The sequence below is a fragment of the Sorex araneus genome, chromosome X (assembly GCF_027595985.1).
Source record: "Sorex araneus isolate mSorAra2 chromosome X, mSorAra2.pri, whole genome shotgun sequence".
NCBI lineage: Eukaryota > Metazoa > Chordata > Mammalia > Eulipotyphla > Soricidae > Sorex > Sorex araneus.
In genome coordinates this window covers 311298619-311314356 of record NC_073313.1, presented here as the reverse complement: position 1 = coordinate 311314356, position 15738 = coordinate 311298619, and the positions used below count along the sequence as shown (strand labels likewise).

The following is a 15738-nucleotide window of genomic DNA, read 5'->3' as shown; positions in this document are numbered from 1 at the left end:
TATCATGAAGCTTTAAAGAGAACTCTCTTAAGTAATCAGTCCCTATAGGTAAGAAGCAATTCTATTTTATCCGCTACAATTTGGAATGAGCCACTGAGCAGTCAACTAAGGAAAGGGAATTGCAGGAAATGCACTTTTTTTTCCACTTTCCTTTCCTTCTTTGTTCCTTTCTCAGCTCTATTCCTAAATTGCTGCCAAGCTTAGCAGTTCTGAGAAAGGCTATGTATGAGAGGAAGAGGATTTTCTACTATTCCAAGTATCACTGTATCACTGTCATCCCATTGTTTGTCAACTTACTCGAGCAGGCACCAGTAACGTCTCTATTCCTCCCAGCCCTGAGTTTTTAGCAACTTCTCCTTACTCATCTTTCCCAGTGATTGGAGGCTTTTTCAGGGTCAGGGGAATGAGACCTATTGTTATTGTTTTTGGCATATTGAATATGCCATGGGCAGCTTGCCAGGTTCTGCCCATGTGGGTGGGATACTCTCGGTAGCTTGCCCAGATCTCCAAGAGATATATATGTATGTATGTATGTATATATATGTATATATATACCTCTAAGAGTAATACATATATACATTAATCTCTATGATTTTTGCCTATTGTCTGAACTCCATCAAATATAGTGTATTCCAAGTATACTCTTACTTATTAGTGAAGAAGTCTTTATTTTATTTTATTATTTTTTTAATATTATTGAATCACCATTAAATAGTTACAAGCTTTCAGAAGTCTTTCACAAGGAGAATATCTTCTCATTTCTTCCATAACCCTCTATTAGCCAGAACCCTTATAATGTTTATTCCAAAATGTTTGCAAATTATATGCTGATTTCTGACATCAACCCTACAATTGCAATGGAATGGTACTGCAAATATATTTCCTCCTCCTGCATTGGATGTGGAGAATTATATTTATAAATCTCCAAGAGGCTCAAGAATGAAAGCAGCATAGGATCCCAAGGTGCCATGTAACCATTTTCATTCTCCTTTTTCCAGATTTTTCCAGATATAGCACAAGGCTGGGAGCTTTGCTTGAGGAAGGTCTACCCGTGTCAGCCTTGCCCAATAAGCCATGCACCTTCAAGCCTGATTTAAAGAAAGAAAGAAAAAATATGGTCAGTGTGTCACTTCTATGGCTCTGAGCCAAGCCAGAGTCTTAAGCCATTTCACACAGCACGCAGGCCAAGGTTGCTTTATGTGGTACAGCGGCCTCGGGGCCTGTGAAATGCTCCACTGTGTGCCCAGGGATTCCGTTTCTGTAATGGCCCTGGCTACCTGGGGTGGGCCATTCACCATACACAGATCAGAATATTTGGGCCCTCTTTTCTCAGACCTTCCCCTTAATCTGTTTAAGTGTGACCCCTACAACCCTCTGCAGGGAAGACCAGCTTTGCTCAGAGAAGACAAGCATATCATCTCTGGGTGAGCTTGCTAAGAAACTGATGTGGGCACGAATCTCCCTAGGATATCTCCAGGTATGGAGTTATATCCATGGCCATTCTTTTCTGATACCCTACACTCTTCTGACTTCATACCTGTCATTTTCCTTGTTGTTCAGGTATTCAAGGTTCACCCGAATCTGCTTTCACTTCATTCTGTGATGTTTCCTCTTGCTTCTTTCCAAGTTAATTAAAACTTTTAAAGAGGAGGAAAGAATCGTGGGAGAAGGTTCATGACCTCAAGGCACTTAGAATGCTAATTTGTTTCTGACTTCAGATTTTGAATGATTTAATCACTCATGCCAGGTGAAGAGGATGAAATTCACTGGTTTTCAGACTACCAGGATTTGGCATCTCATGCTGATGAAGCACATATCAGTTCTGAAGAATAAGGTTGAAGCTAGAGACCAAATAATGGTAGATATCTAGGTTTTCTTTCTAACAGAAGAGAGTACATCAGGATGTCTTAAAATGTAAACTCTTATGACTTGAAAAAAATCTATAAGAGCAATATAACCAGCTACCCTTCCTCTCTCCACCTCTCAAAATAAAGGAAACTATGTGAACAATCCTTAACTTGGAATATCGTCTGCTCTAATAATCTTTTTGTGACTCAAAAACTGGGCAAGATATAATTTTCTTTATAACGGTGGCCTTTTCTCCCTCCTTCCATTTTTTCTTTAATTTTTGGGGGGTCACACCTGGCAGTGCACAGGGGTTACTCCTGCCTCTACACTCAAGAATTACTCCTGGCGGTGCTCAGGGGACCATATGGGATGCTAGGAATTGAACCTGGGTCGGCCGCGTGTTAGGCAAACGCCCTACCCGCTGTGCTATAGCTCCAGCCCCCCTCCTTCCATTTTTGAAGGGAGAAACGATCAACAGAAAGATGTGCTGGAATAAATAGAACAAGGATAATCAAGTGACTTAGACCCCACGTATTGAGAGTTGGGTTACTAGCTCAGGGAGAAGAAGCCAAGGAACCCAAATCTAGCTAGCACTTACCTCACGAGAGAAACAAGCAGCTGACCCCCAAATCCTCCCGACAGATTACCATAAACTAAGGCTTTTTTTCATTCAAGATCATCTTACTGAGTGTGGAAAGGTGTTACATTTCATGGTGTACTGATATGATTAAGCATTGTCAAGGCAACCAGATGAAGGTCAAGTCTTTAAAAAAATTCTACATATAGGACATTATACCAAATTATAAAATGCATAGTTTGTGCAAGTTAGACCCATAAGTGCACATATGCAAGTATATATGCATATATGTGCAATTATGGGTCTAATATATATATACTTGTGTATATATATATATATGTATACAAGTATATATGCATATATGGGGGGGAGAGAGATAGAGGCAAAGACAGGGTAAAAGGGGTTTTTCTGTTTGTCTTGCTTTTGTTTGTTGTTGAGCCATATCTGGTGGTCCTCAGGGCTTGCTCCTGACTTTGTGCTCAGGAATCACTTCTAGCAAGCCTTGCTGGAAATTAAACCCATGTCAGCCGCATGCAAGACAAACACCTTATCCACTATCCTGTCTCTTCAGCTCCTAAAAATGGCATATTAAGTGGCAGTGGGGCTGGAGAGATGGGACAGCAGGTAAGGCAGTTGCCTTGCATGTGGCTGACCCAAAGTCAGTGTTCAGCACTGGATATGGCTCTCTGAGCACTTCTGAAAGTGACCCCTGAGCACAGAGCCTGAAGTAAGCCCTGAGCACCTCCCCCAAACACAAAAACATAATATCTGTGTTACCACTGTATTCAAAAGAAAATAAGGAGGAAGGAGAGAGTCCAGTGGGTTAAGGCACTTGTTCTTGCTTGCAGCTGTCCTGAGCTCAATCCTGCTCCCTGCCTTGTGATCCCGAAGCACCACTAGCAGTATCCCTGAGCACAGAGCCAGGAGTAAGCCCTGAACATAGGTATGATCCCAAGTCCCCAGCTCCCCTAGATAAAAATGACATAACACAGTTACACAGGCGGGGTGGGGGACTGGGGAGGTGGGGGAGAGGGGGGAGGTATACTGTGATTCTTGGTGGTGGAATATGTGCACTGGTGAAGGGATGGGTGTTCAAGCATTGTATGACTGAGACTTAAACCTGAAAGCTTTGTAACTTTCCACATGGTGATTCAATAAAAGAATAAATTTTAAAAAATTATACAACAATTTATGATCATTATGTAGGATACATTGGATGCACTCACCTTCTAAAAGTCTCAAGCTGGCCTGGGGCTTGTCCAGAGGTAACATGCTTATCTTCCAGGTTCTTCCCGAATTTACAACCTTTGTTGATCACACCATAGACAGACAACACAAGGAAATGGGTGGGGGGAAGAGAAATGTCTAAAGCCTAAAGGAAAAAATATTTTCACGTGAATTGAAGTGGAGTAATTCAGTAAGTGGAGTGAGTGGAGCACTGAGTTGAAGTCTGTCTCTGCTCATGCTGAGGTTACCTTGACCTGGTCTACCTAGCATGCTCCATCCTCCATGCTCAGGACAAATAATCTCCTGGGATTAATCCTGGCTGAGAGAGGCATTGCTCTGAAGCATACCCACAGTCAGAGATCTCTCAGAGAATCAGCCAGGACAAACACCCCAATCTCTAGGAGAGAAGAAAAGAGAGTGGAGAAAAGGCCATTCTCTCTTTCTTTCTGTTCTTTTCTTCCTTCTTTCTTTCATTCCTTCCTTCATTCCTTCCTTATTTTGCTTTTTTTCATTTCTTTCTCTTTCCAGCTCTTCCCTTCTCTTCCTCCCCTTTCTCCCTTCCCTTTCTCCCTTCTCTTCCTTCCTTCCTTTCCTTCTTTCTTTCCTTCTTTCTTTCTTTCTTTCTTTCTTTCTTTCTTTCTTTCTTTCTTTCTTTCTTTCTTTCTTTCTTTCTTTCTTTCTTTCTTTCTTTCTTTCTTTCTTTCTTTCTTTCTTTCTTGTTTGGATCCACACTTAGCAGTGCTTAAGGCTCACTCCTGGCTCTGTGCTCACAGATCACAGATCACTCCTGGTAGTGCTCAGGGGACCATATGCTGTGCTAAGTTTGAACCTGAGCTGGTTACATATCTTTTTTTCAATCGAATCACCATAAGATACAGTTACAAGCTTTCGTGTTTGAGTTACAATCATACAATGATCAAACTCCCATATTTCCACCAGTGCCTCACCACCAATCTCCCCAGTATATCCTCCTTTTCCCACCCTCCCCCTGCCTCCATGACAGACAATTTGTCTACAACCATACCACCCTGAAAGCACCTGATTTCATCTGTTCATGTATCTTATCTGCTCCAAATCTCTCCAGAAAATATGTCCCCCACTGTTTCTTTACCCTTGTTCTTTCTATGGTATTTTTTTGTTGGGAATGGGAGTGACAGAGCAGCACCAGGAATTGAACCGGGGCCTCACACGTGCAAGGCAAGTGCTCTGCTGCTGAGCTACCGCCCAGACCCTCTCTTCTGTTGTTTTGCTCTAGATGAATTTGATGGCAGCACCCGAATCAACCAAACTTAGAGAAAAACTCTGGAGGAGGAAATCAATTGCACTGATGATAATAATTACAGATGCAACAAGGACCTGCAAGGACCATGACGAGGCAGAGGCAGGCAAAGAGCCAGGCAGTGAATGGAAAGGTGTTGGGCCCTCTGGAACAACAGGTTCAAGATCTCTGTGTGGTCTTCCACAACTGGCCACCTTGCTGATGCCTTCTCCAGACCACAGTTCATCCAAATGCAGAACCTGGACACACAGCCAAAGGCAGGCTTTCTCCCGTGCACTGTTGGAGAGGGGCATTGCGTAGACTATGTAGGATGCAAGAGAGAACCTGGCAGAAATTTCTTCCATACTCCTGGCTGTGGAGTAAACAGGTGGCCCAAAATCTGTCTGTGTGCAGGGGTGGGGTGGGCTGCAGGGGGTGGAGGGAATGGAGGGAAGTGGGAAGAAGATGTATCTGAAAATATAATGTTCTTAAACTTAAGTTGAAACCCACATGAAGGAAGGAGATCCAGCTAAAGGCCAGTAGTCTAAAATATTTTCCATTGAACCAGAGAGATGATCTAGCATGAAAGAAGCTTACCTTGCAGGTGCAGATCCCAGTTCTAGCCCCACCACATATGGACCGCTGAATACCTCTGGGTACAGAGCCAGGAATAAATCCTGAGTACCACTGTATGTGCCCTGTCACCCAAACATAATAAATAACTTTAAAAAATTTAATTTAGAGAAAGAGAGTTCAGCAGGCAGGGCAATTGCTTTGCATGTGCCTGACTGACCCAAGTGACTCTGTGATCCCTGAGCACAGAACCAGAAGTAGTACCTGAGCACTGTTGGGTGGGCCCCCAAACAAACAATTTTTTTGTGATCATTTATTTTTTATTTATTTATTTTTTAATTTTATTGAATCACTGTGAGATAGTTACAAGCTTTTATGTTTGGGTTATAATCACACCATTATCAAACACACTCCCTCCACCAGTGCACATTCCCCACCAACAATATCCCAGGTATAACCCCCCTTTCCCACCCTCCCCGCCGTTTCCATGGCAGACAATATTCCCCATACTCTCTCTATACTTTGGACATTATGGCTTGCAGCACAGACACTGAGAGGTGTTTGTTTGGTCCATTATCTACTTTCGGCATGCATCTCCCATCCCGACTGATTCCTCCAGCCATCATTTTCTTAGTGATCCCTTCTCTATTCCATCTGCCTTCTCCCCTCTGCTCATGAAGCAGTCTTCCAGCTATGGGGCAATCCCCCTGGCCATTGTATCTACTGTGCTTGGGTGTCAGCCTGATGTGATGTTATTCTATACTCCACAAATGAGTGCAGTCCTTCTATATCTGTCCCTCTCTTTCTGACTCATTTCACTTAGTATGATACTCTCCATGTCTATCCATTTATAAGCAAATTTCATGACTTCATCTCTCCTAACAGCTGCATAGTATTCCGTTGTGTAGATGTACCAAAGAACAAACAATTTTTTAATTGCAAAAGAAACTTCACTGATGTCAGAAGAAACTTCTTGAGGTTGCATGGAAGGGGCAGGTGTTGGTGCAGAATCACCATCTGTAATCACAAAGACGAGGGCCCTGTCTCTGGTTTTGAAATGATATGATGCTGTGGGCATTATTTTGAGCCTTCTTGCCTTGACTTGGATGCAAAGTCTGATACTACCTAGCAGTCAAATGACCTAAATCCAAGGAATCATATGATGTTTTGGAAAGACAGAGCATGCTCAACCCAAGTGCTGCTTTCTGGGTGCTGCTGCCTCACACACCTGCCTCACACACGTGCTGCAGGCATGCCTCAGAGGAATGGAGGAAGCTGACTCCTGACTTTTAGCAGTGAAGTGGGAACTTACAGTGTGCCCCCAACTCTGCTTCTTTTCCCTACGACTCTCTGAGGCCCACGTCTGCTAGTCAAAACCCAAACAGTCATCTGAAATGCTCAAACCCTTTTTGGTGCAAAACTTGCCTTAGTCTAGCTAAGACTGTTAATTATTTTTTCAAACTGAAAAGATTTTCTTTTTAAGGAAAAGAAAATGAATTGCAAATGAGGTGCAAGAGGGATTGAAGAGATTGTACAGCAGGTTAAGAAGCTTACCTTGCATGCAATTGACCCTGGGTCAGTGCCCGGCACCCCATATGGTCTCCTGAGCACCACAGAAGTGATCCCTGAGTTCAGAGCCAGAAATATGCCTTGTGCACCACTGAGTGTGGCAAAACAAACAAACAAACAAAACAAACAAACACCAGACACACACTCAAAGTGTAAGAAACACAAAAAGTTTTACTGCAGTACCCTACCCCCAGGATAAGCAAATTTCTCAGAGGAGACTAAGTCTTGGAGCCCTTCTCCTCCTCCTTCCTCCCTCAGCTTCTTCCTTTTCCTCCTCTCTAGGAGGAGCACACAGCCCCTTCTAGGGCAAGGTCCCCTTGAGGCCCAGAAGGGAAGGAACTGCAGTCAGAGTTGAAATGTTTCTTAACAAGGTCGGCAAAACCCTCTACGACATTGAAGCCAAAGGTATCTTCAAAGCTGACATGCCACTGGCCAAGAAAGTGAAAACAGAGATAAATAAATGGGACTATCTCGAACTAAGAAGCTTCTGCACCTCAAGAGAAACAGTGACCAAAGTACAAAGACAATCTACAGAATGGGAAAGGATATTTATGCAGTACCCATCCGATAAAGGGTTGATAACAAGGATATACAATGCACTGGTTGAACTCCACAAGAAGAAAACTGCCAACCTGATCAAAAAATGGGGTGATGAAATGAATAGAAACTTTCCTAAAGAAGAAATCCGAATGGCTCAGAGGCACATGAGAAAATGTTCAACATCACTAATCATCAGGGAAATGCAGATCAAAACAACCATGAGATATCATCTCACACCACAGAGACTGGCCCACATCCCAAAAAACAAAAACAACCGGTGTTGGTGTGGATGTGGGGAGAAAGGGACTCTTCTTCACTGATGGTGGGAATGCCGACTGGTTCAGCCCTTTTGGAAAACAATATGGATGATTCTCAAAAAATTAGAAATTGAGCTTCCATTTGACCCAGCAATACCACTCCTGGGAATATATCCCGGAGAGGCAAAAAGGTATAGTAGAGATGGCATCTGTATTTCTATCTTCATTGCAGCACTGTTTACAATAGCCAGAATCTGGAAAAAACCAGAGTGCCCCAAAACAGATGACTGGTTAAAGAACCTCTGGTACATCTACACAATGGAATACTATGTAGCCGTCAGAAAACATGAAGTCATGAAATTTGCATATAAATGGATCAACATGGAAAGTATCATGTTGAGTGAAATGAGTCAGAAAGAAAGAGACAGACATAGAAAGATTGCACTCGGGGCCGGAGCGATAGCACAGCGGGTAGGGCGTTTGCCTTGCACGCGGCCGACCTGGGTTCGATCCCCGGCATCCCATATGGTCCCCCAAGCACCGCCAGGAGTAATTCCTGAGTGCAAAGCCAGGAGTAACCCCTGAGCATCGCTGGGTGTGACCCAAAAAGCAAAAAAAAAAAAAAAAAAAAGAAAGATTGCACTCATATGTGGAATATAATGTAACTGAGAAGTACAAGTTGACAATGATGCAACTTCTGGCAGATATCTCTCTGGCATTAGTTACTAAAATACTAAAATACAGAAACCCAAAACCGAGAGGCCGCTAAGTGTGGTCACTCGACCTCATACCTCTTCATCCTCAGCAATGGAAAACAAATTATCTAATGCTTCCTTTTCAGCAGGTCTGACTTTAGGGGAGAGACTCTCCAAACAATAATAGTGAGTTTTGTTGAAATATTGAATGCAATCAAAGTGAAAGTAAAGTGAAATTTATTAGTTACACAGGCGGGGGGCTAAGGGTGGGGGGGGCTAGGGGCGTGGGGGGTTAGGGGTGTGGGGGTGCGGGGTGGAGCTATAATGGGATTCTTGGTGGTGGAATATGTGCACTGGTGAAGGGATGGGTATCCGAGCATTGTATAACTGAGACTTAAACCTGAAAACTTTGTAACTTTCTACATGGTGACTCAATAAAAAAATTTAAAAAAAAATAAAAAAATTTAAAAAAAAGAAATGTTTCTTAAGACACATGAATGTGTTATACACACCATGTGTGAGTTGTATGTACTGTGTACTCAGAGCATCGATGTTGTATGTATATGTGTTATACATATTTTGTACATGGGGTGTAGATGTTGTATGTGTATATGCTGTATGTGTGTGGTGTGACTGTTGAGGCTATTGTGCGTACATGTCTATGTTGTATATATACATGTTATATATAGATGTTTTGTATATACATAGCATCTGTATGTTATATAGATGTATGTGCATGTGCTGTGTGAATGTGGTATAGTGTGCAGATGTTTTGTGTTGTGTTTTCTGTATGTATATGCATTGTGGACACTTGTATTGTGTAGGTATATGTGGTATAGATGTTGTGGGTGTTGCATGTAAGATGTGGCTGTTATGTGTATGTGTTGTGTAGCACAGTGTGCATGTGTTGTTGTGGATGTTGTGTGCAGTTGATGTAGATGCGTGTGCTTGTGCTGGACATGTGGACTGAACATAATATATCTAGGTGTTGTGTGTGCTATGTGTACCATGTCTTGTATGTTTTCAGTGATGAGTGTGTTAGTGTGCTGGGTAGAATATGTACTATGTGTTGTGAGTATTGTGTGTGTTCTGTTTTCTGCGTGTGCTGTATATGCTGCATTATATATGCTTGTTTGTTGTGTGTCCAACACACAAGCATATATAAGATTTATGTCCCAACTACATAAATCTTGGGACAATTAATCTTGCGACAACAGAACTTATCTTTCTTTGTCACCCACCCAGAATCTTCCCACTCAGAAATTCTCTGAGAATTCTATTTGGCATCAAGAGATCACAAGGGTTGGGTGACTGGCAGATTAAAGAATTCCAAGCTTTAGAAAAGATTCCAACTCCTATATAAAAACTCTGCCTCAGGAGCCAGAAAGTATGGAAGGTAAGGCACTTTCCTTGCATGGGGTCTACCCTAGATCAATCCTTATCACTGTATCCCACAATCCCTTCCAGGAAGAATCCCTGAGCACTGAGTCAGGAGTAAGTCCTGAGGATAGTCAGGTATAGCTCCCAAACCAAAAACCAACCAAACAAAAAGCCTCTACTTTGGTCCTGTATTTTATCAAGTGTAAAATAATCCTAGACTCACACAATAAATCCTAGACTCACTCACATAGAATTTTATCTGAAGAATAGTAAGCCTTCCTAAAAAAAATGTAATCCAGAATAAAAGCACCAAGCTTCCACTAAAAGCTATAAGGGTTGAAAAGAGTTCTATTCAATTATTTTATCAGAGACTGTGTTATGGCATAGAGGCAGGTCAGCAATGTTTAACTAACAATAACAATGACATATGGAAGAAATGGGCAGGGAGAAGAAAAAGAATCTACTTAGAGTTCATCTTCATTTACACACAGTCTCTAGAATTGCATTCCTTTTCTGAGACTTGGGCAAATCGCAGAATTTCTTATCTGTTCTGATCTTTGGGATCTTGCTAATTAAGCTGAGGTCGGTCTGGTAGCACAGCCGGTGCCATTCTGCTCACTACCTAGAAATCAGCCAGTTAGCCAGGCAACCAGCTACTAATCACTCAGCACTGGTTAATCTTTCCTGGGAGTAAGTCCCACATTTCTAACGGCCTGCATCCAGACCGGTGAATGCAGAATCCCTTCACCCCCATCCTGTCCCACCAGGACAGGAGGGACCATCTTCTGCTCAGGAGGATTGCTGGACAACTCAGTAAAGAATTCACAGACATTGAATGCATCTGCCAGCCAAGCTATGTGCTGAGAGCTCAACTCTGCATGCTGGAGAGGGCTGCATTCTACCCCGCTCTCTCCGCTCTCTGTGATTAGGCTGGAAACACAGAAATCTGGGTGGCATCTGTGCACACTGAACCATCAGCACAATCCCCACTGCAGACTCTCAAAAGAAGACACCAGACACAACCACAGAGTCCTGTCTGTGGTCTCTGGGTTTACAGGAAGGACATTCTGCAGGGTAACTGTGTGTTGAGGATACACTTTGGCCATCTCCCTGGCAGAGTCATCTGGCTGGAGAACTAATCACTCAGTAAACAGAAAGAGGAGAAATGCTTATACTTAATAAGCCACTGCAAATGGAAAAAAGCACACCCCTCCCCACTGTGATTCTCTCTAGAAACAAATGGCTTGGATCCAACCACTACAAAGCCCTTTCAGAACTCTGAGAGGTTTCTGAGTCCCCACAGCACCCCTCCCCCCTGCCCCAATGGAATCCTTCCACATGGAAGTGACTTTAACAAGGGAGAGGAAATGATGGTGCGCATGCACGTGTGTGTCACTGGAGTGATTTTTTTCCCCCTTTTGTCTGGAGTTTAGGTGCTCCTGAGGAGTCCTGCCTCCTTCACTCTGGGGAGCAGACACAGCAATTAAAGGGGAGGGCCACACAAGGCAGCAGCTTGGGGGGCTGGGAGCAGCCTCCACCATACCCTTCCCAAAGGCAGTTCCTAACCCCTTTCCTGCCTGCCTTGAGCCCTGAGGAGCAGGCGAGCCACAGGGCTGCAGTGGTTTAGCAAGTGGCAAAGTTGGTCTGGCGGCAGCAGCAGCAAGGGCAAGGCTTCTGCCAAGGCTTGCTGTTCTGGTTTCACTCATCTCTGCCCTGTGCCAACCCTCCTGTCAGATGAAAGAAAGAACCCATATGGTTCAACCGGCCAGGGAAATGCTCAGACTCAAAGCCCCGGCCCTGACCCTGATATCTTGTGCCTGCTTGAGGTATTTTCACTTACAAAGCAGGCACTAGAAACTCTCACTTGTTTCCCTGGGGTATGACAGAAAAAATAAAAAGGAGAAGAGGTAACAGAGCACTTTATAAATATACCGCCCGTACTACTCAAGGCTGGCATGGAGTTTCAGAAAGAGTCCTCAAGGAAGTAGAGGAAGGTTTGGTATGGGGCACAGCTTCCAAGGCAGGAATTCTTGTAGAATAGAATGGTGTCCTCTGCCTGTACACTTGCTACTTCTCAGCCCTGGTTTTGGAAAACAATTGCTTCAAAGAGTTCCATCAGTTTCCCACATGGCTTAGGTCTGGGATTCTAGAGTCTCTCAATAGGAATAAATCAGACTTGAGAACAGAGGGAAGCTGTTTTTCCCTCTCTCTCCTGTCTCAAGAAAACTCAAGTTTCAGGCTTCCCTCTGGACACAGACAGGCTTCTACTTCCCAATTGGTGATCGGACCGACCAGGGTCAAGCGTGATCCTAAGACAGTCCTAGCTCCACTTGCCCTCTGACTTTCCATTTGTCCTCTTTCTCTTTGGCTAAACCTAATTGCAAACCTCAAAGTTCAGGGATTTCAATGAAATCATCTTTGGGAGGCGTATCCAATGGCTCTTACTGCAGCTCAGTTTCTTATTGATTTTTTTTTGCCTTTTTGGGTCATACCCAGTGATGCTTAGGGGTTACACCTGGCTCTGTACTCAGGAATTACCCCTGGCAGTGCTCAGAGGACCATATGGGATGCTTGGGGGTCAAACCCAGGTTGGTGCAAGGCAAATGCCCTCTCTGCTGTACTACCGCTCCAGCCCTCTTATTGATTTATTTTTTTTTTGCTTTTTGTGTCACATCCGGTGATGCACAGGGGTCACTCCTGGCTCTGCACTCAGGAACCACCCCTGGCAGTGCTCAGGGAACCATATGGGATGCTGGGAATTGAACCCGGGTTGGCCACGTGCAAGACAAACGCCCTACCTGCTGTGCTATTGCTCCAGCCCCCCCCAAAATATGGAATGCTTCACAAATTTGCATGTCATCCTTGTGCAGGGGCCATGCTAATCTTCTCTGTATCGTTCCAATTTTAGTATATGTACTGCCAAAGCAAGCACTGATTTTTTTTAAAGGAACAAGTGTCTTATGTGTATTATGGAATAAACTCCTTTTCCACAAACCTGCAAAAATCCAGAAATTTGAAATCATGATCAGGCAATTTCCACTTTGCTAAAACCTGTAGTAAATCTCCTTTCTGACATGATGTTATTCTCTTTGTAATGTATGCTTATTGCTCCTTCTATTGTCCTTGTGGTTGTGACGGCCAGGGGTTATGTAATTAGCCTTGGTGCTCACGCACACAGAGTAGTGGAGTTCCAGAGGTCGAATATTTGGTGTGGTTCTGGGGATCTCCAAGGTCAGTCCCACTGGGATGGCACTTGACAGGCAAGGTAGTGCCAGGGGCAGAATCAGCAGCCTCACACCTGCAAGGTGGGAGCCAGTGCCACCATGAGCTAGGTCCCTACCTATACACCTGACAGAATATGCCATGAAGCCAGAGATAATACAGCAGGTAGGGCACTTGCCTTGCACATGACTGCCCATGGGTTCAATCCCTGGCACCTCATATGGCCCCCAAGCCCTGTCAGGAGTGAGCCCTGAGTGGCCAGACGTTACCTCAAAACAAAATCTGAAAAATGTGTCACAACCACAGGAAGATATCACTCCATGCCCATTAGGATATTTATTATGGGGAATTTGATATGCCAAAAACAGTAACGAGTCTCACAATGGAGACGTTACTGGTGCCTGCTCAAGCAAATCGATAAAAAACGGGACGACAGTGCTACAAGCTATTATGGGGAAAGAAATGGAAAATAACAAGTGTTGGGAGAAGATGGAGAAACTGAAATCTGGTGCATTGCTGGGTAGAATGCAAAATGGGTCAGCCGCTGTAGGACAAGGGATGGCAGGTCCTCAGAAATTAAAAGTGGACTTCCTGGGCTGGAGTGATAGCACAGCAGGTAGGGCGTTTGCCTTGCATGTGGCCAACCCAGGTTCGATTCCCAGCATCCCATTTGGTCCCCTGAGCACCGCCAGGAGTAATTCCTGAGTGCAGAGCCAGGAGTAACCCTTGTGCATTGCCAGGTGTGACCCAAAAAGAAAAAAAAAGTGGACTTCCCATGTGATAGTAATACCACTTTGGATCTAAGCCTGAGAGACCGAAAGTAAGGTCTCAAAGAGATAGGTGTATGCCAATTTTCACAAGCTTTGTTTCCACACAGCCAAAAGGGGAATTGACCGAGGTGTCAGTCAACCTCTGAATGGATACACAAAAAGAAACTATGGTGTATACTTGTAAAAAGAGAACATCACTAGTCTTTTCCCCCTGGTTTTGGGGCCACACCTGGCAGTGCTCGGGACTTACTCCTGACTCTGTGGTCAGGTTCACCCCCTTACGTGGCTCATGGTCCCTTAATGTGGTTCCAGAAATCAAACTCAGGTCAGCTGTGTGCAAGGCAAGCCCTTCACCTTTATACTATCTCCCCAGTCACTGCATCATTAGTTTTAAAGAGAAGTAAATTCTGACACATGCTACTATGCGGGTGAGCCTTGAGTACGTCATGTGGAGTAAAATAAGCCAGTCCCTGAAGAACAAATACTGCATGATATCACTTACACACAGTGCCTATCACAGTCAGAGACATTGAGACAGAGAGTAGAATGGGGGCCTGGGGGGGTGTGCTTAATTGGTTTCCATTTGAGTAGAAGAGAAAGTTCTGGAGCTGAATGTTGGTGATAGTTGCACATACATGCACACACACGTGAAAATGTGCTTAATGACACTGAATTACACACTTAGATAGACAAGACAATACATTATATACTTTATTTCAATCAAATATCTGTACACCTGACATCATGTCCGTGTGCTCATACTATACAGGAGGGGAAGCAGGTGATCTAATAGCCATCCTATAAACCTTCAGTCCTTCAGCAACTGTGATATAGAGTGAGTGTGATTTGGTGTGTTCCCCAGTCTCAAGCCCAGAGCAGCTGTTGCTGGCCCATCATCAAGGCCAGACACAGTGTCTGAGGCCACTGGCAGGTCCTTCAGTGTCGGGAAGCATGGATGTAGGAGATGTGCTGTGATCAGCGGGGCTGACAGTAGCAGTCGGGCCAATCACTCTCCTCTTCGTCTTCCTCTCACAGGGGCTGGGGACCCTGACCTTCTCCCACTTCCTGACTGCACAGAGCCACTGACCAGACAGGAAGACACACCCACTGTGTATCCCTCTGTCCACAGTCCTCAAGGTGGTTCTCCAGCCCCCTCCGCAGGCACCCGTCCACTTTCTGGGCAGAGGGACCCTCTCACTCTGAGGCGCCTTTCCTCTGCCCTCTCCCAGAGGTCTCTCTGAAACTCCAGTCCTAGCTCCACATTCTCTGGGATTCAATTCTTCCTTCCCTGCCCAGAGCAGAGGAGGAAGCAGTCTCACAAATGAATCTCCTACCTCCACTCCCGACCTTTGGCTCCCTGGCGTGATGCTCTGTCATGTGCATCCCTCACGTGATGCTTCTTTCCCAGTTCTCTGGAAGTTTTTCTAGAGGCTTAGTTCTTCAGTGGGTGACTGTTCCTTTCAGAAAACAGGGGCACCTGCCAGCTCGGAGGCTTCCCAGGGACTTTCCTTCCCAGGTCAAAAGGAAAGAGTGAGCGTCCCTGGAAGGCAGGTACAAGGCACTCCTTCCCCTTTGGGGGAGGTCTTAGGGGGCAAGCAGAGCTCAGGAAACTGGAGAGGGGTGCCCAAGGCCCTGGAAAGGTGGGCTGGGGGGCATATACGGAGCTGCCAAGCGGGTGCCCTTGTGTATGCAGGCGTGTGTATGCATGTGTGTGTACAGTTACAAATGTGGTACGTGTGAGTATATTATGAGCGTGTATTCGTGTGTGCATGTGCAAGTGTGTGGATGCGTGTGTGTATAGGTGCATGCGTGAGTGCGTGAG

At 44.6% G+C, this 15738-nt stretch overlaps 1 non-coding gene across 1 annotated transcript; it reads right to left on the bottom strand.

Moving 5' to 3' along the window:
- Positions 1–12749: 12749 nt before the first annotated feature.
- LOC129400408 (U6 spliceosomal RNA) lies at positions 12750–12856 on the bottom strand. Its single transcript, XR_008627651.1, has one exon. It is a non-coding gene; the product is annotated as a U6 spliceosomal RNA (small nuclear RNA).
- Positions 12857–15738: the final 2882 nt, after the last annotated feature.